This window comes from Corvus kubaryi, unplaced genomic scaffold, assembly GCF_017639235.1.
Source record: "Corvus kubaryi isolate FWS band 111438036 unplaced genomic scaffold, C.kubaryi_AGA036_p1.0 37394, whole genome shotgun sequence".
In the NCBI taxonomy this organism is placed as follows: domain Eukaryota; kingdom Metazoa; phylum Chordata; class Aves; order Passeriformes; family Corvidae; genus Corvus; species Corvus kubaryi.
Genome location: NW_024581133.1, coordinates 8,175,832 through 8,195,250, shown reverse-complemented (window position 1 = coordinate 8,195,250; position 19,419 = coordinate 8,175,832). Strand labels below are relative to the sequence as shown.

The 19,419-nt window shown below is 40.1% G+C and overlaps 1 long non-coding RNA gene across 2 annotated transcripts in view; it reads left to right on the top strand.

Moving 5' to 3' along the window:
- Positions 1 to 16,220, top strand: part of LOC121669947 — a 69,712-nt gene extending 53,492 nt beyond the window's left edge. Inside the window, exon 5 of one of the 2 annotated variants that reach the window (XR_006017967.1) lies at positions 8,671 to 16,220. This is a non-coding gene — a long non-coding RNA (uncharacterized LOC121669947). The other variant, XR_006017963.1, reaches the window with a different exon arrangement.
- Positions 16,221 to 19,419: the final 3,199 nt, after the last annotated feature.

Genomic DNA, 19,419 nt, shown 5'->3' with positions numbered 1-19,419 from the left:
TCCTTTGGACCTTTCCAAGTTCAGATCTGCACTGGGCTGTTGAAAGACAGCAAAAGGTTTATGCAGGGATCTGGCTCATTGCGCCTTTATGACCCTTCACTGGATTTGTCCCAACTTGTCTCCTGAACCTTTTCTCCCTTGTGAAAGTCGAGATTCAGGTTACCTGCATATCTGGGGTTGGATTTAGTTTAGCACTGGATTTCTGTACTGAGATGGGGAGAAATGGATTGTCCTGCTATTGTTAGGAATAACTTTTTATCTCTGAACTTATACTCAGTGGCATAAAGCCAATATCAAGTTGGAATGACTCAATAAATAAACAACCAAATGCCCCTCTTGTTTTCACTGGCTGATTCGATGACAGTCGGGCTCCTGCTCTTGGCACCGACCGAGGCTCTACTGAAGGAAATGCCATTATCTTTCCCGTGCCAGGCAGAGATTAATACATTCTTAGAAATTGAATCCAGACAGGACTTCTAAATGATTTCATGTGACCTCCAGTATATCAGGGCTATTAAATACTACAAATTACCTATGATAAGACCAGAGATTGCAACCTATTTAAAACTCTGTACATTTTTCCCCCTCTGGTCTGCCCTTTCTTGTTCCTCAAATATTAAGTGTCGGCACAGAATGGGTCGTAGCAAGGTAATACTAAAGTCCAGAGAAACTGGCTGAAATATATCTGGGTATTCCAGCACAGTAAGAATCCCCTCACTGTCCCTGATAATCTGATCTGGCCTAATTTCCTTCTCAGATCTGAAACTGGTGATCAGCGCAATCCTGAATATGACAAGAACAGACACCACCTATCACTGGTGAGACCTCTTCATTGCCCCCCCAGACTTTGATCACCTCTTCAGCATTTCATATCCAGCATTGCAAAACCCTGGATGTAGCCAAGGGAAAAAAATACTGCACTAAAGCAAGACCAGAAGCTGAGTTACACATCAAGGTGTGAGAATTATTCTTGACATTGCAAGTACCTGTCTAATGCTTGGGACACTGAAGCATAAATATTTTCCTAATGTTGGACTACAAGGTTAATAAAAGGGGACAAGGCAAAGCTCCAGATTCTCAGAGTGGTAAGAGAAAGGCTCTGGTTTATAGATGTTGAGCATTTGTATTTCTCTCACTTGCATAAGGATCCTCCTCCTTTCTCCATATCCTCTCAAGCAGGAGGGTGTATAAATGGCTGGATGTTCCAAGTCAGACGATGAAGAAGATAAATTCCATGTTGTCCAAGCCAAATGGTCTCAAAGTTTAGCAGTTTGCAGTACTGGGAAACTGCATCTTACTTCAAAGCTGAGTTTCTGTAATCCCTGTTTCCATTTTTGCACCTTGTCATATTGTTGGCAGCAAGGTCAAACGCCCCATGTTATCCGATATTCTCCCTACACACAGGTCCTATTGCTGAGAAATCAAGTCCTCTTCCTCCCTTTTTGTTCAACTGAAGAATTTGAGTTTACATGTTGCACAGCAGTGCTTGTTTCTAGTACCTAGATTATTTTGTTCTCCTATGGTCTTACTTTGTTATGGCTCCCTTTTGAAAGTAAAGTCAGACCCAGCTGTCAAATGATTTGAATTACCAGTTTTTGTCAGAGCAGATAATTTCCTTGTTTCTACTTGAATCTCTCTTTTTTTTTTTTCATTCTAGCTCTGGACTCCAGATAGTTTTGGCCTCGTTATGCTGAGTAGAGGTGGAGATTAAATACTTCAGGTTCAAATGTTTTGAGACAGTTTCCCAATCTATAAAAGTAGCCTTGTTCCCTGATTTTTGCTGTTTAGCTATATTGCAGTAAATACAGCATAGCAGACGGCCCTGAACCAGAACCTCATCCTCTCCCACTGCTTGCTGAAATAATAATTCTTCCTGTCATCTACAGATTTTATTAGCACAATTTTATGTACTATATGAAAATTTCATAATAAAGTTCATGATACTATTAACTGCAATTTGTGTCAAACCAAAGTAAAACCTGACCTAGCCATAGTCTGTGACAGATTAGGGAAAGATTATTGGAAAGACAACTCTGTACCTTCCTGATTTCAAAATCAGCAGTTAAAAGACATCCAAAGCTGATGTTTAATATTACTCAGTGAAGTTTCATGGTTTTTAAAATCCATATATTCTTTTGTTGTCTCCAAGATTTTTGAAAATGAGTTCCATCATTGAATTCACACTGAGGAGAAAAATACTTCCTTGTAGCAGGTGCCCTATATCATATTATGAAAAAGAGTGAATAATCATTCCCTACTTACCTTCTCTATTCCAGATTTTATAGGTCAGACATTGTGTTCTCTTTTTCTTTTTCAGATATCCTTTACTTAAAAGAAGCAGGAAGGTGTTATAATTTTCTGCATCTCTTTTGAGTCAGAGTGACCAGAACTACTGTGGATTTATACATGGCATGAGGATATTTTCTACATTTTCATTCTCTATTCATATTCTTCTATCTTATTTTCCCTTGTGCGGGGCACTGAATAGATGCTTTACAGTGAATTATTCACAATCACTGAGATCTTTCTGGCACAGGTGCATCTACAGCCTCTGTGTGTGTCTGTATTGCACTTTTATTACTCTCCCCCCAGTGATATTGAATTTCTCCTGTTTTTCTAGTACTCTGGCACTTAGTATGGTGAGATATTTTAGCTTGGATAGTGTTGGATAATTCTCTATCACTTACACGTATTTGATCAGCATAGTTGGTGACAGAATCCTGGGGGGCCCTGCTCAGTAACTTCCCCCACTCTGAAAACTGAGTATTTACTCTTGTAACCATCACATTTACATCAACTCAGTTTAAAGCATTGAAACCTTCTCAAAGCCTGTCTAAAAATCTGTGTGCCCTTGCTGGAGATGCACATGAAGTTACTGATTCCTTTGGCAGAACCTTGCTAAAAGGACTTTGTGCAGAGCAAGGAATGGTTCTGAATATCACTTGGCATTAAAAGCTGTGGTGGTTTTGCTTGGTTAAATTTAAAATAATTTCAAAAGGAGAATGTGTTTTTCTACTTAAGACTATGATCTGGCATTTGGGATATACAGGTTGTACTCCTTCTCTGCCAAAAATCTGTCTTACTGAGCAAGTTGTTTCATCTTCCTGCAGTGCAGTTGCTCAGAGGTGCAATCATTACTTATTTCTTCCATGTCCTCTCTTTAGCTTCTAAGCTTTCCAGCATAGGGGTAGCATATTTATAACTAGATTTTTCTTTAAACCATTTTGTTTGGTAACTCTGGATGATGTCATGATCCAAGCTGATAATGCATTTGTTAAGGTCAGATAGTCTGATAAGGGCGTTAAGTCACTCCTTTTAATCAAACTCCATTTCACTCTTTCAGTTAATACTTTTTTTCAATTTCAGTAATACATTGTCTCAATGAGAATATTTGTTTTGGCCACTATATCAACCAGCATGCCAAAATACAAAATCCTGTGTTATTTAGAGTAAAATTAATTTGCTTTTATTCTGCTGTTTTAAAGAAACTGGTTAATCTCTAGCAGTAGTAATAAGAGTAAAGGAAAAGTCATGAGAATCTAATTTCATGAGATTTCATTAAGGTGTGATAATTAAGAAACAGGAAGAGGACAAAAAATCACAGTGCCTCAGCACTGAAGATGTTGTGCCTTCAGAGTTTGAGTAATAACAGTTGGGTCAGTGACTATAAACCAGTCCTATAAATGCAGAATATAGGATCTGAACAGGGCATTTCCTCACAATGATTATGCCAGCAGCTAATGGTCACATCCAGTGGGTCACCTGTTCTTCCTCCCTCCCCTTTTGAAGAGACACCATCCCTGTTTTCACTCTGCATCTGTCATAAGGACACATTGATTTCCTTTCGGAGGGAAACACATATTTCTTCCCTCCTGCTAAGAAGATAAATCTGACAGATTTTAATCAAATGTAGTTGTTCACAACTATAGAAATGTTTCCAGTGGCACAGATGAAAACCTTTTTTTTTCTTTCTATTTTTTTTTTAAAGGGGGTTTCTGGAAGTCAAGTTTATTTGGAGAGTGCACCTGTGCTAAAAATTTTACTATATGCACCAGCAGTTAACATTTGGGAATGCCCTATGGGCAGGTTTAACTTTACTGCCCTCCAACATAATGCCTGTCTTGTAGTGGTAACCATGAATACTGCCATAGTTAAGGGTCTGTCAGTGGTTCTGTCATAAACTCCCCTGTTTCCAGGGTTTTTATAACTCAGCCATAAAAACTCTCACCAAGCTAAGGCGTAGCTTACCAAGGCAGACCTGATTCTGATCTTGGAAAGGCAGATGATACATATCCCTCTGTGTCTTCTGAAATTAGCTATGATCCCCCAGGAAGGGCTCTCACAAACCATGGGTGCCATACATGTCCAGCAATATATGATAGATGAAGGGGAAATAGTGTCTTAGAAAGGCTTTCATCCTCTTCAAATGGCAAGTAAATTGGCCTTTTTACTTTGAAGGAGGAGAAGTCAAACAACACAGTGCTTTCCAATTTAAATTGCATTTTTACTTTAGCCTTTTATTTCTTAAAGTAACATTAGGAGTTCATTATTGCTTAGCCTGGGCCATAGGAAAATATCTGATAGCATTTAGAGATGTGGAAAATCATTCACTATTTAAGTATTACTCTGGATTTAAATCTGTGGGAATGAATGTAGAAATGGAAATCCTGAAGAAAAAGGTCACTCAAGTCTGAGTAGAGCCAATGTTCAGCAACACAGAAACCATGGCTATTTTGACCTTGAAAGAAAGGGAATGGTGTTAAAAAAGTAAAATTGCAATTTAAATTTCTGTTAATTTGTCTGTAGATTTAACCCAGCTTGTAGGCAAGGCTGGCTGCAAAGAGCTCCAGGAGTAGAGCAAATATTGGTGCATAATAAAAGTATTCTAAAATGGCTGCTTGTATAGATTTGGAAATAGCTTATACATTCCTCAGTAAAATTAGAATGTGATAGATGGATGTTAGCTGAACGATGGTTCTGATGCTGTGTTAATGCCCACTAATTAAAAAAATACAGCAAACTTTGGATGCTGGATATATTAGGGTTGTGGAAGATTTTTTTTTTGGGAGCAGAAAGAATTGTTCAACTCTGCCAGGATATCCACAGGCTTTCCATTCTACACTGAATTCTATGCTTTCCATTTTCTCCTAATGGTTGAGGTGCTCCAGTCCTCCTTATTTCCTTCCTGAATGCTCCAAAGATGAACACTCACTTTTAAACACTATTTCTGCTGCTTTGTTATAGGGAACTTTCATGGTTTGTGCCCTGAATCAGATAATTCAGATCTTACTCCTCTTAAGAGGCCAACAAGATGATCTTTTGGTGACCAAGGTTTTGTCTAACATTTGTGTCTTTATGAGTCTCCTCTCTTCAAGATATGAAGGAAGTTTCTCCTTTTAAGGAGTCCAGTCTCCCAGTAATCTTGGGGTGGATTTGCACGTTTAAGTCTCATCAAATGCTAATAGGAATTCCTTGGTCAAATCCTCCACCCTGTCCCTCTTCATGCCTCACTGGGAGAAAAGAGCCATTAGTGTGTTCAAAAGTAAATTTCAAGGTTTCCTTTTTGTGTGTTCCAATGGCTGAGGTTTATTCCTCTCCTCCTTTTTATTTTATTGTGAGGCACCTTGAATTATTTGCATGATAAGAAACCCTGTAAATGGATTATATTGTAATGCATTGTGTAGGTTTAATGCTGACAACAGCTTGGTTTGGAAGTAAGATAGCAACTTAGATTTTTAGTTTCTGATGTGCCGTGCAGAGAAATGCCTTTTGAGAAGCATGAGGCAAAGCAGGAGGGATGAGGAGGAGGCAGCCAGAGTTGAGTTGTATGAATAACATGAGGGAAGGCCGGCGTTCAAGACAAGATGAATGCATTAATTTCTTGGCCCTCAAACTGGGGAGAATCAACAGCACAAATGCCAGTGGCTCCCTCTTCTATACTCTAACACTTAATGTGTTTTTCCCCTTCACTTTTTTCCAAGGATAGCAGAGAGATGGCAATGTTTTTTGGTAACAGCCTTTCACATGGGGTGGGTGTACCTTTGCAGACACTGTGCCTAGAATATTATGTCATTATATACTACCTACTTAGAGGATGAAGTCGGTCCCCTGGAGAAGCCCTATATTTCAGAAAAAATGGAGAAATGAGCAAAAGGTCTGTTTTTTGGGGAAAGTAGATTGCCCTTAAGTCTCACTGGACCATGTAATGAGTGCTGGTGCAGGAGGTTTGGCAGTCTGAGCATGGAAAACATACACTTCCCAGGAACAGTATGCTTAAATCCTGGCAGAAAGAGCTTGGCTTTTCCTCCCAAGGTAAGTATGGAGTTTGCATGGAGTGGGTATTTTAGATAACGCCATAAAAATATAAACTTGCTGTGGAGACTAAAGTGCTTTTCATCTCTGCTAAGTCCTGCACAAGGCTACATTTCACGTTACTTGCTTGAGATACTTTGTGCGAGTGGCAGAAATATTCCTCTTGCTCCCTTTCAGTTGCAATAAAGCTCTCCAATTTCTTAAACTTTGTTCCATATAACTCACAGCTTGAATAAAATGATAACAATTAAATCAAAGGTGATGACTTTGTTTCACTTGTATCTTGTTGCCTTGATTCTTCATGGTACCCAGCACCCTTGTGTTGGTTTAAAGTTCTTGGGCATTTTAAAGCTCTTGGGCATGTCTTCAGCTTTTGGCTTGTACATGGCATAATTTCACACTAATAAACTATTCACATATCCCACGTATTTTAAATAACTCTTTATTTTCTGTAGTGGTTGAATGGAGGAAGCTGAGCAGTCGTGCAAAATTTATGCAACACTTAAATTAAAATGAAATGCTGCTTGGAATCACTTTAGGTTTCATTTTTTAGCTCAAAGTAGTCATGAATAGCATTTTGAAAAGCACTTTGATCATTGCTCTGTTAAAAAAACAACAGAGGAGAGAGGGGAGTATCTTTAGGGGAGAAGCCTTTGAAATCATAAAGTGTAACTAAACTTAGTCAGCATACTGTGACCTGTCAGGAAAGAGCTGATCCTATTTAAGCTCTGCTGCATGCTGCCAAAATACTTTAAAGAGAATTCTGTAGATTTCTGTGTTTCCTGACATCAGTCTGGCACAAGAGGAAGATTGGCTGCTATTTTTTTTTTTTTTAAGAGAAAAAGAAATGCTTAGAAGTGCCACCAAAGCATTCCTTACTTAGGCCACTATGCTGGTGACGCTGCAGTTTCTAGGACATATTGTCACTCGATCCAGCTCTGAATCTGTGATTGAAAAAGGGAGAATTTTGGTTTACCAATCCATTCTTTTCAATTAAAATATGTAGAGCATCCTGTCTTCCCTGCAGCTGGGATTGACTCCATGGTTATGAGGAAAGAATTAGGCACTAACCATCCCTTACGGATGAGTGGCGTGTAAATCTGGATTAATTCTAGCAACTTGAGGGAAGCAATATAAGGATCTGTCTCACTCCAGTGCATGGTCTTTATGCCATTGAATTCCTACACTGATAAAGAGATGCTGTACAGTTGTACATCCAAAACCAGACTCGGGGCAAGAAACTTTTGATAATAGTTTAAATTAAAACAACTGGTGCTTTTAAAGAGAGGAAGAGGTTCTTTGTGACGTACAAATAAATTCTCCATCTCTCTCTGTGAAGACATCACTAACAGCTCATTTAAACTCTTCTTGTAAAAAGAGTGTTTGTGTTCTAATAAGAAGTTTTGCAATCTGGAACAAAATGTTACTGATTGGGGAATTTGGATCTCAGCTGCTCCTTAATGACTCCAGATTGAATTCCATTCCTGACGGTGCTATTATTCCAGACTTGTATAAGGGCAATAGACCATACATTAGGGAAATCAGTGTTACTGAATTATTATTTGATTAAAAAAAAGAAAGAACCTTCAGTTGTTACTAAAAGCAGTACTTTGATGGCTTTTTGCTGTTGAAATTGTCTGAAGCAGTCTGTGCAAATGGTATTGCTTTCCATAAAAATATCTGTCATGGAAAGTGTCCTTTCCTTTTGTGGGAACACCTGTTTGCGTGGTTTCTGCACTACGTGGGGTGAGAGCATTGGATCCAAGACACCCCAGGATGCAGTAGAATATTGCAAAATAAATCAGCCTGCCTTTGAAATCTGAAAGAAATTTTGCTTTTTATACAGGGACACAAAGCCTGATACAGCACTGCTGTTATCTAAAAGAAAAACAGAGTGATCAAAATTGGTAATAATTCTTCCATTAAGTGGCAGATAAAACTTTAATTAAGACAGCCTACTGGAAGCTCAGGATGCTTCAAGTGTGACTAATCCTGACTGGAAAAAATATTAATTTTAACAAACATTAATTAGCAAGTTTTTGTCTGCGGCTGAGAAGACAGCTGTTGCACGCAGTGTCCGCGCAGCAGTGTGTATGGATGTGCACATTGGAGCATGTGACACGTGCTGATGGAGGGGTCTCACGTGTCCCCCAGTACTTAATGCAAGGTGGATTGGTGTCTGAGCAATGCGTCCAAGGACGTGGACACATGAATTTCTCACTATGATGAATGTAGCACACATCAGCACCAGAAACCCAGTGGCCAGCATTGGTTGTTCGTACATGGGGCTGCACCAGCACCTTCCAGTGAGTCACCAGGTGGGCGCTGATTTGGAATGTCTCCATTTTTGTGTGCCAGGGTGAACTCTTGTGACACTCCACCAGGAGTTCTGCATCCAGCTGTGAGACCCCCAGGATAAGAAGGATGGGGACCTTTTGGAGTGAGTCCAGAGGAGGCCATGAAGATGAACCAAGAGCTGGAACACCTCCGCTATGGAGACAGGTTGAGAGAGCTGGGGTTGTTCAGCCTGGAGAGGAGAAGGCTCTGAGGAGACCTCACAGCACCTTTTGATGCCTAAAGGGACTCCATGAGAGCTGAGAGGGACTTTTGACACGAGCATGGAGTGACAGGACAAGGGGGAATGGCTTTAAACTGAAAGACAACAGGGTTAGATTAGATATATGGAAGAAAATCTTTACTGCGAGGGTAGAACAAGTCCCTGGAGGTGTTCAGGGAGAGGTTGGACTGGGCTTTGAGCAAGCTGGTCTCATGGAAGGTACCCTGACCATGACAGGGGTTGGAAGAAGATGATCTTTAAGGTCCCTTTGAACCCAAACCATCATGTGATTCTCTGAAAACCTGGCCCCACTAGTTCAGGCTCCTGGCGGCTGCAGGGAGCGGCTATACCTCTGATTGTCCCCTTCAGCTGAGGCATCTGGGGCTGTTTTCCTCTTCCAGAGCCCTGGAGTTTCCCCATGGCTCATAGCCTCAAGGGGCTGCACAGCTGCTTGTCCTAGAGCCAGATCAGACTGAGGTCAATGGCATAACTTGCCCTCCAATTTTTGGGGACTAAGGTTACACCGCTGATGTTACAGGAGAAGTGCCAGATGACAGAATCAGCTGGATGGAGTGGCTACTTTAGAGTATTTTGGCCTTGTGGCTTGAGCATTTGGGTTATATTTTAGCAAGTGAGATGACCATTCTTTACAGATATTAAGAATGCAGAGCCTTGTGAATAGCGGAAAATCTAACATTTCATGGATATCACAACTCATGCTCTTTTTTCCGCAATACTAGTGGGTTGTAATTCTTTTTTGCCCTCTATTATCCTTTTACACTGCCACAGAATGTACTTTCATCTTTTGGAAATGACCCTTTAATGCAGTGGCTAAAATTTAATTTAGGATCCTTTGTTTTAAAAAGTGTGTGCCTTGTTTCACAGGAATAACAATGGGGCTTCCACGGTTTTTATTGTGACTGTTAGAGTGAAAATGCATATTTGAAAGACATTTATGAGATTTTTTTTTTCCTGACTGCTCAATCTGCAAACTCTGCTCAACCTTGGAGACCAGGCTGTGTTCCTCCTGGTGTGAGCTCTTGTTACCAAGACAAATTCTTCCAGTGATGGCTTTGTTGCCTCCTTCGTGCTAAAACAAGCATAAAGTAATTAAAACTTAATTTTCTTTGCAAGACATGGAAAGAAACATGATTTTAAAACACCTTGGACAATTCTTTCAAGAACCAAACTGCTTTTTTGAAAAGAATTGTTTCTTTTTTTCCCAGTGTAAAACATAATTTTGAAAAAAAAATTGAATCTCTATTACCATCCTGTGTGGGCCTGAATATGAAAGTTGTTACAACTCTCAACTTTTAGAAGCTTTCAAACCATGTTTAAGTGGAACATCAGTGACAGTCCCTTCAGCTGGTCAGAATAATTTCAGTTCCAAATGTCTTCATGAAGAAATGCAAGAGCAGATGTTTGTATCTTCTTATCATCTCAGTGCCTAATTAACTCAACTGCAGTAGCTACAGAGGACTTTTGCCTCTATTACTATCACTTTTAAAAATTTTTCTGTGTAGTTATCAAAGTTTTCTTCCATTTCAGCTGCTGATTTTATTGCCTAATGCTGGCAATACTCCGTTATCTTTATCTCATCTTGATCTATGCTTTTTATTTGAGTTGCAAAAGACCACAGCCACAATTCAGCCTAAGAAGATAAACTAAAGTAATTCAAGCCCAGTGAATGGTTTTATTCTCTTGTGTTCGTACTTTCATAACTTACTACTCGTCTGATCCATTTTCAGCTGTAATGTACATATAATCAACCTTTTCAGAGTCCTCACAAGAAAAGCTTTTGTTCGCTGGCAGTAATCAGTATTAAAGGCCTTTAAAATGGTGAAAGTCAATGACACTGGTGCATTGTCCAGATACATTGTTGTTGATGAACAGAACAGATATTACTGTGAAAGACCAATTTCATCTCAAAGTTTCTTCATCTGCCATGATCACAACATTTTTCACATATTGTTCTTCACAATCATGTAACTTGGTGTCCACCTCTGATATTTCATTCTAGCTTGGGTAATTTTTTCCACCCAGAAAAACTACAGAATGATTTGATGTCTTAGAATAAAGTAGTGAATGGTCTCAGTCCATTAATGAAGCCTCTACAGACACCATTATATATGAGCTATATATATTACAGCATTTGAATCGGTGAGGAAAAAAATCTTACAGCAAGAAGACACTTGATCACAAATATAGTTGTGTCACTCGTAGATTTTAAACGTAAAAGAGCATCGCTTTAAAAAAGAATAAGAGGAGTGAAATCATCACATTTTTTCTAAGGGAGCACTGTACTACAGGCCTAATTGTAAACCTAAGACTGGTTCCAGAGATTTCAAATCCTTTACCATTAAGCTTGTGATTAGATGCTTTGATGTTTGCCACTGTTGCAGAGATAGACATGTATTCTCCCAATTTTTAAATGTTTATTTTTGACCCATTACAAACCAGATTTCTCTGTGAGGTGTCAGGTAGAAACAAGGGCCTTTAAGTTTTACAGTCCCCAGTTAAATGAGCAGCTTGCTGTGGTCTCCACTGCTTTACAGCCTGTTAACTCCAGTGACATTTGGATCTAACACGAAGGTGGGGAGCACCCTCACATCACCCAGACCTGTCCCATGGAGGAAGAAAACACTAACTGGAGTTTCTGGCTCTGATTGCTTTGTTTGCCTTAGGGTGTCCAGCCGCTGCAGTACAAACTTTTATTAGTTTTACAACTCCATGAAGCAGCTTTGAAGGTAGTTGATTTTGGGACACCTTCACTGGGGTACCAAGTGGAAGTCCTTACAAGAGCTGGCCTTCAAAATTAACTGTATCAGACACAGATTTATCCCTTGATACTGCCCTAAATCATATTTAGATGCAAACATTGCTACTTTTTAAACTAAGTGAAAGGCTGTTAGGTGCAATGGCTTTTGTTAGATCCCATAGTAAAGCTGGAAAAGCAAGTATTGGGCATTGGAAGCTTTCATTATGTCTGAAACACGGCAGCAGACTTGGCTAAATACAGCTGAAAATAGTTGCCACATGTTCACTGTATGAGTCAATTACACAGTTGCTGACAGGGAAATGGTTGGCATTCACAAGAAAAGACTAAAACAAAAGCTTCTTTTCAGATTTTCCTATTTCTTTTGTTTGGAACAAATATTAAACACCTATTTCCCAATTTTTCCTCTTTTTTCCCTCTAAGAATAAGCAGTAGTTTGGATTTTTTCCTTTAGTTTTCTTTTTCCCTCCTTTTGCACTCCTCATCCTTCTTCTCCTTATTTTTCCTATTTTCAGACTAATTCTTACGAATTGTTAATTCTGGAGAAGTTACAGAGGAGAACAAAGGAAAACTGAAACTCTCTAAAGTGGTTAAACTAGTTTCATTTTTCTTTCTGCTGTTATAGCTTTTCCAAACCAAACTGAAATTTTGGATATTATTCACTTATTCAACTAAAGCAACAAAAAGGAAAAATGAAAGGAAATGGACAGGGAACAAAAATAATTCAAGTGCTTACAAAAATATCATGTAAACAGTAGAAAAAAAAATTGTTACATTTTGTACCTTGTCAAGGGGAAAACAATGGAATTTTGAAATTTTTAATGAAAAAGTTCTTCCATTTTTCAGCTGTTCTGAGAAATCCAAAGACCTCAGCTATTTTCATCACCAGTGTTACTGCATTTCTACTTGTCTTGGATCTTGCTTTTACAAGATGCTATCACAGCTCTGCTGTGTCTCTTCTGAATTAACTGAGCATTTCAGCTGCATATTTTAAGTCTACATGAGTCAAACGTTCATTGGACTCATCAGTCATCAGCCCCATATATCACTAATGCCAACTTTGATACTAAGATGACTCATGTCCTAATCATTTTGAATAACAAGCATGCTCTTGTGGTAGGACAATATGATTTTGCTTGCTACAAAGTGGATCAGCAGAAAGTCGCCATATAATTCAGGTTAGTAAAGCGATCGTGAAAATGCATGTTGGTACAAAATTGTTCATTCTTCATTATTTTCACAAGGATGATTTCCCCCCTCCCATTAAGCAATTCCTGGCTTTGTAGATAACAGGTAGTTGAAATTTTAAACATGACAATAAAGTACATTATTTTAAGTTACTTTTATGCTGTAAAATTATTTCACCTGTAGACTACTACGAAAAACACCTAGGCAAATGATCCACCAGAGAGGCTGTGGCTATGTGACCATAATTTCCTTTTTGATTGTTCAACATCTGTAATTCAATAGAACATTGACAGCACTACTTTGTGTGGCTGCTGAGCTATGCCGGGCTGTAGATCACAGTGCCCTCAGTGGTGGCACATCCTGTTCCGAGTGTGCCATAGGCCAATGAATGGAATGAAATTTTTGGATTGTAACTGCCTTTCCTGTCCCAGATTTATGTAATACCTCAATGGTTTAACACTCCAAGAATTTGCCAAGAAACAGCTGGTGCTGAAATTTCAAATAGTCTCATACCAATACCTGAGCAAGCTGGTTTAGTCTCTCTGTGCTGCTCTTTGGCTCACTGAAGACCTTATCTCTACTTACATCAAACACAGCAAGGCATCTCTTATTTGCAATCTTTAGATGTTATCAGAGTGGTTGCTATGTTATAACGTCTTTCAGATCCATGTGACCAGGAAGGGCATTGTGCAGTTGTTGTCCCCACCTCTATATCCTGTAGCTACATGTTAATAGGTGGAATTATTCAGCAGTTTTACAACTGCTTTTACCATCAATTATATTGCTACTTCAGTGAGCAAAGTTTCACTTCTGAGTTAGCGTCTTTGGAAGTTTTTCTTTCCTTCTTTGAGATGTGAAGTTGTCCAGACTATCCATGTTGCAGGCTGGAAACAGCAAAATGCTTGGCAAAGTTGTGTCCCAAATCCCTCTCAAAGGAAAATAAATTGTTTCTGAGATGGAGCTGCCTCTCCTCTTTTAGCTCAGATGGAAAACTGGAGAAGGTAAAACATAGAGGAGCATGTGGACCACACAAAAAGTAAACAGCCAGCTGATCTTTGGCCTGATCCAAACAAATGCTGTTGAAATAATTGAAAATATGCCAATTGACTTCTGTGGGATTTGCAGCAGGTTCTAAGCTGGCAACTACCCTTTCTAGCAAACAAATCTTGTCTACTTTTACATCTCAGGCTTATAGTTAATCAAGTTACTGAGACAGAAATGTCCTTGGCATGAACATGTTTCTCTGTTTCTCTTCCCTGCAACTAATAATGTTTCTCCAGGAATCGCTTCCAAAAAACTCAAAGGCCAGTATTTAGATAAGCAATATCAAAATGCTTCAGCATTAAGCTGTGGTAAGTATTTCCTCCTGTTTGTTATAAGAAAGAAGGTTTTACACAAGCCATGTAGTCTTAACTTTCACCAAGCTAAATAAAGGTTTAGTAAAAGGATTTTGTGCCCTTTTAACCCCCAATAACCAGAGTGCATCCTGTGTGACCATTCATTACATATGAAATGGCTGTAATTTATACCAAATGGGGTAGGTGAATTCAAACAGAAAGATACCATCGATGATAAAAAGATAACACTTCCCTGTAACAGATGCTTCATTTTATGATGGAAATGGGGAAGCTGAATGCTGCAGGTGCTGGGCTGACACCAGGCCTGTGGAGAATCATTAGAGCCTCCTCAGAGATCTAGGTTTACTCTGTGTTTAATCAGCCACAGTCAGAAGAAATGGCTTCATTTCAGCTTGATGAGAGCCAGATTACAAAAGGAAGATAGATGGCCAATAAGGTTCATCACTGTAAGCATATTGTCTTAATTTGAAGAAACAAGCTGGCATTCTGTGCTGAGGAAAAGTGAAGTGCAATATGGCTAGTATCAAACCCTAGTTATTTCAAGTGTCTGTGCTCTCCACAATGAAAGTATTCTGGCTGCTCTTCCTTTGACTAAAATATTGAAAAAAAATACTGCAAACCCTGCAAATGACCACATTTACTCATGAGATGTCACTGATTTGGGTTCCAGAATGCTTAAACCTCTTGAAGTAGTTTTGCTCATCTTAACAATTCTCCAGCCACTTATTTATACGTACATATATATCATAAACATAAATGTATTTCTGTGTCTCCACAAGTGAAAAGGTTCAAAATGGCTATTGATGAAAAAAATGTCTCTGAGCATAACATGAACATGCACCTTCTAAAAGGGTCGGGGTGCAACCATCTGTCATGACTTCCCACGACAGCCATGGGGACAATGAGGCTGTCAGCTGGGGACTGATGGGGGATGGGGCTTTCAAAAAAGATAGGGACCCAGACCAGGGAACTTGTCCACACAAAAGATAAACAAAACTAGAGCTCTCTGCTTCCCAGATGAAACACGTGATTCATTGCTATTGCTTAGCTTAGCCTTGGTGCTGGTTTTCTCTCCCTGGGCATAGACAGACTTTTCATATAATCTATTTCTTCAGTGCTCTTCAGAAGAAAGAGAGAGCCTGGGAGCTCTCAGGATAAGAGTATGGGAGCCTAACATTTTGATGGGAGCAGTACAGCTTTTACTGTATATTTTACAGTAGAATCCGGATGGTTTTATTAAAGTCAGAACCTTTTAGTACCAGGAAATCTACAAATATCTAAACTGTGATTTTTCAACTCATTTTGAATTATGAACCCACAGCATTTTTGTCTTCTATGGCAGATTTAAACACTCTAAGAATCAGGTTTACATATATAAATTGCCTCCCATGGATCTCTAAAAAGATATTCCTTGCCTCAAGACTAAACAAAAAATTAATGCAGAACTTGAGGTGCAAAAGTGCTCAGTCTTATAATTAAGGTAAATTTTGAGTGGTAGTAAATGAATCCCTACCCCAAAAGGAATTGTTAGCTCGTGGAGTTTGAAAAAATTTTGAGACTGCACATGCTTGGGGGAGACATGCACAGTCAAGTTTGATTTTTTGGGGACAAAAACAGCTGAGAAGAGTGTTGTGGAGGATTTCACTCGTATACATCTTTGAATAAAAGAAGAATTTGCCTTAATGCAGTGGATGAAGAGGAGGCACTGATGGAAAACATGAAGCAAAGGCGTGGTAAAGCCAAAATTGGGCCTGAAGTTGGTCTTAAACAGTATTTTAACCAAGTCCCAGAAGATATTATGCTTTGTCTGAGGCATGCACAGCCCAGAAGGGTCCCCACAGCAGAAGAAATGGAAAAAAGATGAGCAGAGGACTTCTCAGAATCCAGGATCTGAATAAGTATTATGAGATAAAAGTATGTTATGCAGAATTGTAATTTGCTTTTGTCTTTGTCCTTACACTGAGAACATTGCTGCTTCTTTTTTCCTTAAACTCACTTTATTAAAAACCAACGTATTTATTTTTTTCCACCTTCCTTTGTTCTAACTTCACCCCTCTTTACATGTTAAGATGAAAGTGAAGCAACTCCCGCTGACTTTACAGGTCTGAAGGGAATTTGGAATTTGACTCAACAAAATTATCTCTCCTCCCACGCTTTTTCCCCCTGAAACACTGATGGAACACACTCCTTTGTCCCTCACACATTCTCCTAAAGTCTATTTGGACCCAAAGCAGAGAGCTCACAAGCAGGCAGCCACTTTTGATGAGCTCAGCCCCAGCACATCTGTGTTTCTGCAGGACCTGCTACGCTGCCAGCCTGAGACAGCTTGAACGGCCGCCTTATTTTATGGCTGTACTGACACAATCCTGCAGTGAACCATGCGACCCCCAAAGTGTTTAGAATGGTGCATTTGTGTAAGGAAGACTTTTTTCCTCTGGAGGAAATCAGAGCCTCCAAGATAATCTGCACAAACACGTTATTGACTCGTCCCTTTCCCTAGGCAAGGAGAGCTGGGTTTTTCAGAAACCGATCTGCTGAAGTATTTGCAAAGTGGAGACTTAGGAAGCTTAACAATTGGTAGAAATATTATCATCAACTATCAGGGTAACATTATCCAGTCATTCCCACCCACAGATACACACACACACTGGATTTCGGCTCAGAAAGCCCTGCAAATAACGCACTGTAGGTGTGTGGTCCTCAAAGTGTTTAAATGTTTGAAGATGAAGTGAGCAGGAACATCTTGCGTGCACCAGCTGAAAGAGGGTTGGGAGGAGTGGGGGGTGGATTTCCCTGGACAGATGATAATTCTCCATCCTTCTATGTGCTGCCAAACTACCTCAACTGGTGGGGGTTTATAAACTTTTTTCTGGTCTCTGAAGAGTAGCTTTTTTAGTGTTTTTTGGAACACATCAAATGCAGTACAATTAAACAGGAGAAAAAAAATATTCCCAGGGCCCTTCATTCCCTTCCTTTCCCCTGTCAAGATATTACTTAATTTAAATGCTGCCAAAGTTAATAATGAAAGACAACATCCTCTGGTGTGTCAGAGCTCAGTGCCCAAGAAGAAAAGCAAGAGTGCCTTTTTGCACTCCCATCTTTGCTAAATTCAACCTGGAAAAAAACTAGAGCAGATTCAGGGATACTGTAATTAGCAGGATTTAAAATGATCTCTGCAGGTCACTTTTCTTGGCCCAGAATTGCCCAAGAACTCGACACCTGAACCGAATATCTGAGGTGCCTGTGCCATCATATGGTGCCTACAGTGTAAGGCTGGAGGTGCCACCAAGGCAGTTAACCTGGGTATGTGCCACCCACAGGTACTCCAGAAAAACAAACTGCCTTGGGACAACAGCTTTCCCTTCCAAAAAGGATGGAAAGTGGGCAGAGCACGGTCCAAAGATTCATACCAGGATTTTGTGAGTAAAACCACAGGGCTTTTTGAGGGGGTGGAAGGAAAGGATTTGGTGCTTGTTGAGGACCTGGGAGTTTTGGGGTGAAGGAGGTGACAGGAGTGAAGGGACTCCACATTTTCTCCCTCCTCCACATTCCCACAAACCTAATACACTACTGAGGCACTGAACAGAGCAGATGAGCAGTGCCAGACTTCACTTCATTGCTTTTTCTTAAACCACCCCCCCGAAACCTTTTTCTCTTTTCTAAAAATAATTTGTATGTGAATCAAAGGGGGAAAAGAAAGGTAATGCACAAAGATACAGAGCGGCTTATTAATTAGTGTGAGGTGCTCTCAGTGCTCCTGTATATACAGAAGGGCTGAAAACGTAAAACACTGAGGTGACATTTTAGCTGGTGCTGGGCCTGTGGAGTGTTACTGTGATGTGCAGAGCCCCCTTGCTTGGGTAACTCACTCTCAGTGTCATCCCAGCTGCTGTCTTACAAAAACAAACAAAAGTTGCACAGAAGGATTTGAGGTTTTGGCACTGAAGCCAGGGATTGGGATTTGGGCTAGATTTATACAAGAAGGAATATTCTCCCACAACTTATCCATTGTGTGCATGTGGTATTTGGTGGGTTTGCACTCCCCTGTCCTTGTCCTCAGCAAAACCCTATGCCAAAGCCTTCTTGCAGGGAGTTCTCCATGTTCCCTAACAGCAGCCTTTGGAGGTTTGCTGGTACAAAATGAATATTCTTTCCAGGGAAGACCTCCCCAAGGTGGCCTGGTTCTCTCTGCTCTCTAGCAAGGCAATCACAGACCCTACTCCAGACAGCACAGGAGGAGCGCTGCAAACCATGGTATTCACCTGTTAAAGGTCAAGGTCAGAGCCTGCCTGGCTGCAGCCCAACACACCTTAATCACAGCAGCCTAATGGCCTCGCTCTGCAGCCGATGGAGCAGAACATCATGTGATGTCTATCACCGACTTCCCGGTACCACCTACGGCTCAGTCCTGGCTTTAAAGCAAAGCTTTTGCTCCTCTCTCTGGGCCTGCAGGAAGGCATCGTTACCACCTCGACCTTGTGCCTCTGTCACCAAAACATGGAGCAAGGGGAGCCCCTGGTACCCTAAACTGCATGGAGGTGGGGACCCACCGAAGGGTGGGAACCCCAAAAGGGAACTGCAACAGTGTTTTAACCCAGTGACTGCTCTGCAGGAGATACTGCCTGGGGGAAAGGTTTTTTCTCTCTTCCATCTCTGGCTGGAATCTCTCTTCTTTCACCTTTAGCTGTGTGAGCTTACAGTTTAAAAGAAGAAGAGCGGAATAATAACCCAATGCCTAAGTTGTTAATGAAATCAACTGGGGAGCACCTCATATATGCAATGAAACAGAAAAGTTGCCCTTGTCTTCCACAGCTAGTGCCAAGAACAGGTTAAACTTTTCTCTTCAATGCAGTCAATGACATTATACCAAGGATACTTCAACTTCTATCTGTCTATAACCATTCTTCCATAAATAACTACTGTTTATCAGCTACAAGTTTTAGGGAGTTTGTGAATGGTTGGTTTGGTAAGAGATCAGGACATGTATGATACCTAAAAGCACCAAAACGAAGGGAAAGTTATTACTAGTTTTGAATGATTTCTGAAACTAGTCACTTGCTTAAATGAGATTAAATTGTGCAAATCTAGGAAACAGTGAAAGGCCATGCCTGGATCCATCACCCAACTGCCATGTACCTGTTTTCCTGCTCTATGTCCCCTCATTTCCCTGCTAGATAGTGGGTGGAAAAAAGGCTGGTAATTTATGACTCCTGTTAATACTGTAGGCT